Raw genomic sequence first — 8,551 nt, 5'->3', positions numbered from 1 at the left:
GCCTCGGGCGCCCCGCGGCGCGGCCCTCGCCCTCTGCTCCGCCCTAGGGGCACCGGGGACGGGAGCCCCCCCAAATGTCTAACCGGAAAGTTTTGATCCCGGGTCTCTGGGAAAAGGAACGAATGACCTCAGCAGTCTCCTGAGCCCGAGCCGCTCCATCCGCCAACCCCAAAGGGCGCTGGGACCTAAGCACCCAAATTCAGGGGTTTCAAACTGGAACTGCGGTTGGCCTGAGAGTGCTTGCCGTCCCCGATGCCCTGTGTACCTTTTGAGAGTCACCCATTCACTCGACCAATAGCTCCACCAAGTGCCCCAGGACCCCTCACGTTCCCCAGGCGATGCAGATGCCAGGAGAGAGACCTTAGCCGTAAACACGGAACCGGCCTATTTGGGCATGGTTTGGATCCCTTTAGTACCGGTGTCCTGGTCATGCATTCTAATTCAGCCAGGTCCCCTAGAAAAGGTGGCAGTGAAGAATTGCGGCGACCCTCCCTGGCGGAGCTTACAGCCCCGTTGCAGACACGAATCAAGCGGAGGGACTAATAAGTATAAAATTACGATTGTCACAAGTCCCGTGAGGCGGTGCTTCGCCCTGCAGTGAGTGTGGGGAGATGTGGGCCTCTGGGGATGGGAAGCCTGTCTGCTTACCCACTTTCCAGCCTGGGGCCAAAATCGATAGGTAGGTGCAAAGTGTTGGGAGGTGAGTAACACACTTTTGTGAGAAGCTGTGTCCAGCAACCTGCTTGACAGAGGGGGGCGGAGAGTGAACACGGGGTCAGGGATCTCTTCCCTAAGAAATGACACTTGAACTAAAGTCTAAGGATGGGTTGGGGCCCTTAGGGGAGGCCGTTGGGTGGGGGTGGGGTACATTCCAGCCAAGGAAGGGCACCTGCTAAGGAAGGGAGGATGGAGGGTGTGGGTGGAAGAGAGGGTGACCACTCAGTGGCACCAGGTTAGGCTGAAGAGGACAGGGGCCACGCAGCGTCATGCAAGGATTTGGGTCTGGTCCTGAAAGCGATGGAAGCCAGCATGGGGTTTTAGATGCAGATCCGCATATTTGAAATTGAGTCCTGGATGTCCTGTGGAGCCTGGATCCGAAAGGGGTCACAGGGACCGCGGGAGGCAGGTCACCAACTGGCAGACCAGGCGAGGGAGGCGGATAGAGGGACATGGAGAGAAGCTGGGGGATTCAGGCACTATTTACCTCCCACGAAGAAATTTGCACACACTGGCGGTGGGAATGCAAAATTGTGCAGCCGCTGTGGAAAACGGAATGGCAGTTCCTCGAAAAATTAGACATAGAACGACCATGTTACCCAGCAATCACTTTCAGGCATAAACCCCAAAGAATTGAAAACAGGGTCTTAAAGAGATATTTTTAAATAGTGTGCATAGCAGCACTATTCACAGTAGCCAAAAAGGGTGGAAAGTGTCCACTGACGGGTGACTGGATAAACGAACTGTGGCCCATCCATACTGCCGGGGATCTGTCATTCGGCTTTAAAAAGAGAGGAGATTCTGACACGTGCTCCAACCCGGACCTGGAGGACGTTATGCTCACTGAAATCGGCGGGTCTCCAAAAGACAAACAGTGTATGATCCCACTTATGGGGGGGGTCCCTAGGGTAGTCGAGCCCCTCAAGACAGAAAGGAGAAGGGCGGGTACCCGGGGCTGGGGGAGAGGAACGAATGGGGAGGTAGTGTTTAATGGGGGCAGAGTTTCAGTTTTGCAAGACGAAAGCGTTTCGGAGATGGTGATGATCCCACAAATGCCAATGTGCCGAGCACTACTGAGCTGTACGCTTAAAACGCTTCAAATGGTGTATTTCACGTTATCTGTGTTTTACCACGATTTATTCTTTATTTTTTATTTAATAAAGAGAGAGTGATTTATACACACCCTCCGAGGTTCTTTTTTCTGGCTCATTTGAGGTGACTTCTCACTTTCAATGACAGTCCCGTTGGATGACAAGAGAGACCTGTGTGTTTCCAGGCCCCTCGGGCCAAAGTCGATATTAAATGTAAAGACATTACACACACGAGAAGCCCAGAAGCTTTTCCTCCTGAGGAGCAAGAACCTGCGTGACGATAATGACAGAGGCTCACGGCGCTGACTCTCGGCGACCTCGCCGAGTCTAGGCGTCCATTTAACCGTTCACAATTCCTTTCTCCTAAACGCGGCGCGTGTTGAATATATTGACAGCTTCAGCAGAGAGGGCAGGCCGGAAGGGGCGGTAGAAAATCATCAAAGAATGAAAATAGATATAAAGCTGTTTCACAAAGCATTCCCTCAAAAAAGGAAAAATAAAAAGCCGGCCAGGGAGAAGCTACCCAAACTTTGGACCCCGGCACCCAGCTCCTACCCGGGCAGAAGCCTGGGGAGCTGGCTGCAGAAACAAAAAAGAACAGAATTTAACTCTGAGGCACGAAACCATCAACAAGAAAAGCACACAGTATTAGGAGGGGACGTTTAAGGCCGTGTGAAAAAGAGGCAGTGAAATACCCAGAAAACAATCCATTAGAAAAAAAAAAAAAAGCCAAAACATGTGGACAGAGGCAAAGAAGATGCATGCATGACAAACCAGCGCTCGTGTTTATAAGTGAAAAGCTGCCCAACATCACGCATTGTTAGCAAGTGAATTAAACCCGCGGTGGGACATCTCTTAAAACCGCTTAAAGAAAGTGACAAACCAGCTGTCTCTGAGAACGGGGGCCAGCCGCATTGCTAGCGGGGTGCCAGGTGGCACTGCCACTTTGGGAAAGGTTGACGGTCTCCTATGAAGTCCGACTAACTTGCTATGTGACCCGCAATCCTACGACTGGGTGTTTTCCCATGTGAAGTGGAAACTGTGTCAACCCAGAAACCTGTCCGTGAGTATTTATAGTGGAAATATTCATAATCACCAAAAACCGGAAACGACCTGACGGATAAACGGACCTCAGCTGGGGAACAGCACGCCCATGCGGTGGAAGACTAGGTGGCCCTACGAAGGGGCAAGGGACTCCGACACAGGGTGACACGGACGGGTCCTGAGTGTGCTCGCTCATTCGTGGGACAAGCAAAACTATAGAGACAGAAGCGGACGGGTCGCTGCCAGGGGCTGGTGGTCTGGGGAGAGGTTGACCACAAAGTGACACACGTGGGGGATTCTCTTAGAGGGGGTGAGGATCGTGGTGATTATAGAACTCTATTTGTCAAAAGTAGCAGAATACTTTACTAAAAAAGAGTGAATCTCACTCTGTGTAAATCTACCTTAAGAGTTTTTTTAAAAGAAATCTCTAGAGAGATTGTGTTTATAGACTGAAAACAAGGATGAAGAGCTGTGCTGTCCAACTCGGAAGCATCTGGCTATTTACATTTACGGTGAAATAAGATGAGACGTGTGTCCCTTGGTGGCAGGACCTGCATTTCGAGGGCTGGGTCTGGAGGTCCACGAGCCTGTAGACAACGTACTGATCACAGCAGGTGAGGACATCGCATCATCGTGGAGGTTCTGCTGGCCCGTGCCACCCTGAGGGTACGCGGCCGGGTGACCACTGCCTTCTCCTCTCTTTACCTTCCCGAGTCAGGCAGTCACACCAGGCAGCAAGACCCACAAAAAAGCACGGACGGGGTCACCCCCACCCCCTGCCTTGAGCCCGAGGGTCCTCGCCCGGACTCCTGGTCCTGGTGCAGGCGGCAGAGTAGAGCCGTGGCACATGGTGGGATCCTCACGGCGACCCCTCAGCCCGCGTCCTGGCGGAGCGTGAAGGCGGGTGGCAGGGGCTGAGTAGGGAGAGCTGCCGTGTCTGGAAGCTGCCTGTCCACACAGGCGTCCACACGGGCATCCACCCGCGCATGGGCATCCACACGCGCGAGCACCTTCAACGGTCTGGAGCTCCATAAATATTCGGTGCGTGACTGGGGGACCCAGACCCCTGTCTGTCTTCTCATGATCCCCTTCCTTTTCCTGTCTGCTGACTATCACTTCCTGCTGCTGCTACATCCTTCTCGGGTCCTTCCTGTGTCCCCAACACTGCTTCCTGCCTGTTCGCTGAGTCCTTAGGGTTTCACAGTCCCACAGTGATGAGGCCTGTGGCCATTACTGAGAAGCAGTGTTTTTTTATCACTGCGAGAGGAGAGAGAGAGAGAGAGAGAGAGAGAGAGAGAGAGAGAGAGAGAGAGAGAGAGAGAATAATCCATGAGAACACTGCCTCACCCATTCGAGGCCTGAAGCACTTGAGAGGTGAACGCTGCCTCCTCGGCTCACGGGGAACAGGCTGACTCGTTCTCCTTTTCCAGCCGATCCCCAGCCACCTTGTCATTTAGGGCTCACACGTGACGCTTAAACACCGGGTCAGGAAAGGTTATGTTTGACTCCGACACCGCAGGCAACGCGTGTAAACCAGAGCATGGTGAAAACTTCTCTGAACAGACACACTGGTGTCGGCACTTAGAGAGACAAACGGCTCCGAAACGCAGCGGCTCGAAACAGTCAGTGTGTGTCATCTCACAGTCGCTGTGGGTCGGGAATGTGGGAATGACTCAGCTGGATCATTGTGGTGAGATGCGGCTGGGGCTGCGACTTCTGGAAGGTTCCCCGAGCCTGGAGGATCTGTCAGGGTAGGATGAGGTACAGTGTGAGGGGCACAGCCACCTCTACTGTTAACCGGCTCGCTGTGTGACCTCGGACAAGTTTTGTGCCTCTCTGGGCTCAGTTTCCTCTGCTGTAAAACGGGCTTACAGGTGATGGGGGCTTAGAGAGAGGACGCCGACGGGTTGTGGATACTGAGGAGCTCACTCAGGTGCCCCCCAGGAGTGCAGAGCATTTTGTTAGACTTGGAATTAAGGAAAGCAAGACCCTTAGCCTGAAGGCCAGCTCCACGGAAGCCCCCAAAAGCTGCTCAGCAGGGCAGACCTTGCAAACAAGAACACTCTGGACAGATTGCGGGATGGCCGTTCTCGTCCCCCGCTCGTCCCCCGATGAAAGCTCGAGGGGACTTTTCCTGATCTTTACTGTGAAAACCCGGCAGGGCTTCTGGTGGCAAAACTCACAGCAGTGTGGGACGCCAGGCCAGGCAACCAGGGCTTTCAGCCCTCAGCTTGGTCCTCGGGGAGCCTGCGGCAGGTCGTCCAGTGCAGTGGACACCTGCCCACCTGCACTGGTTCCCCTGGCGTTTCCCGTCCCTGGGCCCCTGCTCTGTGATCGACCGGCTGTCTCCCCAACCCGGGGCAGCGGCTTGCCCTGTGCCCTGACTCCTCTGAAGGGCCTCAGGGGAAGCTCATTCAGCTTTTTCCTGCTGTGTAGATGGGAGCGAGGACTTCTAAGCGCCTTTCATGCAGGACTGGGGACCGGGCATAATTGCAAGTGACGATTCAGCTCTATTTCTGCTTCTGCGCGGAGGCTTTTGTGCATCTACTTACACCAAAACTGCTCAGTTCTCTAAGAGCTCAAGCGCCAGCTTCTCTGGAGAGAAAGCCAGCGGGCCCCCCAAGTCACCTTTGAACCTGGTGAACGGGTCACACCAGGTTTCCTGTCCTTAAATCGGCTGCTTGGGGCCAGGCCTTTGAGAGCCCAATCAGTGGGGTCATTACGGTGTGGGGTCCCCCCTGCAGACAAAACCCACCCATGACCCGCGAGCCACCAAGGGCGCGCCCTTGGCCGGAACCTTGGGTAGGATCCTAGGATGCAGCGGGCAGAATGGCAGCCATTCTAAGAACTCACGTGGAAATGCGGGGGACAGGTTAGTGTCCCGCACTTCCCACGTGGCAGCCAGTGGCCTTGTGTAGCTTCCGTAGCTGGGCCAAATCGAGGTGAGCTGTGAGTGTAAAACACACCGTACCTGAATTTCAAAGACTCAGTTAAAAACAAAAGAGGAGCAAAATCTCATCAGCAGTTTTTACATTGGCCACAGTTTGAAATGATAATATTTCGGATCTATTGGGTTACATAAAATGTATCACTAAAATTAATTTCGGCGATTTCTTTTTACCGCTTTAATGCAGTGACGAGAAAGTTTAAAATCGCGTCTGCGCCTCGCGTGTGTGGCACGCGTTAGGGGCCCCGTCAGCGGGCGCCCCGGCAGACCCGTGGAACCCTCTTCATCGTGATGACGACGCTCTGACCTTGCATCGTGGGGGAGTGCGGACTCGGGGCTGTCCGTTCGGTGTCTCTGTGTCATCTGCATTCCTTCCTTTTAGTTGTCAGGTCACCCTGTGTAAGTTTTAACGTCCAAGGTTGTCTGCGTGTATCCGAATGGCCGGAGCTGGAGGCGTCGGGGCCTGCAGCCGAACGGCCTGCTCGCTGAGCGGGGCTGTCTCTGCCACAGAGCGCTTTGCTTTTCGGCTGCGGGATTAACCTGCCCAAGCGCCTCCCCTTCTTACATCGTCCTGCAGGAGACTGGGAAGCCCCGGGAGAGGGCAGATGATGGGCTTGGCGGAGGCTCTGTGCCCAGGCCCGGGCCGAGGGTGGGCAGGCGCCACGACCCACCGGGCAGTCCTGGGAGACGACTGCAGAGGCCTGGCTGCCGCTCAAAGCCAAGTCTGCTCCCTGTCAGCAGGAGGGGGAGGGGGAGGGGACGCTGAGCAGGCAGAAACAATCGCTGTCCACTACCTCATTCCAACGAGATTTCGTCAGGGACCAGCGGAGGCCTCAGCCAACTCAGCTTTTTTTAAGACTCCGTGAAGTTCATCTTTTTTTTTTTTTTAACTTTAAAGTATGGAAACACTGAAAACCTATACAAAAGAAGACAGAATAATGAAAGAAAACGTCCGTGCACCCATCATCCAGCTTCAACGATGATCAATTTTATGCTCCATCTTGTTTTATCCATAAGCCACCCAAATCCTCCCATATCCTTCCGAAGCAAGTCTCAAGCATTATATCATTTCTTATAATTCACTGTGTACCTCTAAAAGAGCTCTTTTAAAAAAAAAAAAACATAACCACAATATTATCACCTGTAGGAGAATCCTAAAAATGCCTTCATAGTCTCAAATTTCTGGCCAGAGTTTAGATATTTAATAACTCCATCGAGGTAAAATTTATATACTGTACGGTTCACATGATGTGAGTGTACAGTTTGATCGATCTTAGTAGGTTTCTACAGTTGTCCAGCAGTCACCACAACCCAGTTTTAGAATATTTTAGAATATTTCCATCCCCTCCAAGTTTCTTTATGCCCATCTGCAGTCAAGCCTCGCTTGGGAAAGTAGTCTAATAATTTCTCACAAACTTAAACTTACGCTCAGTGTGTAACCCAGCGATGCCTTCGCTAAGAATCTACTCAAGAGAAATAAAAACTCGTGTCAAGAACGAGTCTGTGAATGTTTACAGCAGAATGATTCAGAAAACCCAAACTAGAAATAATCCATATGTCTATCAACTGATGGACTGATATTTTAAAAAAAAACTGTGGTATTTTCATACACTCAAGCGCCAGTGCCAGTAATAGGGATGAATTACTCATAGATGCAGCACTGTGGATGAACCCTCAAACCTCGTGCTTAGTGAAAGCCAGACGCAAAAGTCCATGTGTCGTAAGATTCTGGGCATGAGAAAGAGAACACGCAGTCAGCGGCCGCCTGAGCCGCCCCTCCCGGAACCCCGCCCTCGTTCTCCTGCTTCTCGGAGGCCCTGCTGTGACCCCCTCACTGAAGACATATGCTTTCAGTTCTGTACTCCAAAGTCCCCTACAATAAGGCCGCACGAGGCCCGGCTACTTCCGGAAATAAATACAGACAGAGCAGAATGCAAATTTGCGTATCGGGAACTATCTCGCTGCATCCTTTTTAAGGAGCTTGTCCTCATGTTCTATAATCATCATCAATACCTGGCTTTTATGATTTTCTACGTTTTTTTTTGAAGGTGGTTCAAGAGACTACGATGATCCTGGCAGTCGTGATTGCTGAGAAAACGTGTATTCAGACTTTTAAGTGTCTTGTCCAAACTCTCGGAAGCTGCTGGTAAAAAATTAACCAGACTCGTCAGAAGCAGCTCTCCACCGTCCAATGCTCTGCTTTTCCTTTGCAGTTCGCTGTGCCATCATTCATTTCAGTTTACGTTTATTGAGCGCTTATTGTGGCGTGTGTGCAGAGGGCTTGGAGCAGGGCCCGGCAGGCAAGCAAGTCTTAGACTGAATCAGCCTACAGCCATTCACGAATAGTCCTTAACTTCATGTGGTTCGACCTAAAATTATAAACCAAACTTAAGTTTAAAAAGTAGGCCCAAGTGTAGGAGTTTAACTGGAAACCGTCAGAGCTCTGATCCGGGAAGACGACAGAATTCAATAAAGACAAGCGGGACAAAAATGTACTTCAGTGAATTACGTGCCATAGGTGGAAACTGCTCGTTTCTCGTGCATCTCTAAATATATGTTAACACTGTCTCCGTTTCGAAGTGGGAGAAAAGGAATAAGCAGACGCAGCTTCCCAGATCTCTGGCGAAATCTGTATCCCGGAGGAGGAAATGGAATTTGAGAAGCCCTGGCTTCCGGCCCGGCTCTCGGTGCCGCTATGACGTGTGGTCGTCCTAACACACACAGTGCTGGGGTAATTGGAAGCAGATGAGCT

Source organism: Pteropus vampyrus, unplaced genomic scaffold, assembly GCF_000151845.1.
Source record: "Pteropus vampyrus isolate Shadow unplaced genomic scaffold, Pvam_2.0 Scaffold90, whole genome shotgun sequence".
Classification (NCBI taxonomy): Eukaryota; Metazoa; Chordata; class Mammalia; order Chiroptera; family Pteropodidae; genus Pteropus; species Pteropus vampyrus.
The sequence above is the reverse complement of the archived record's forward strand: the minus strand, read 5'-3'. Positions refer to the sequence as shown.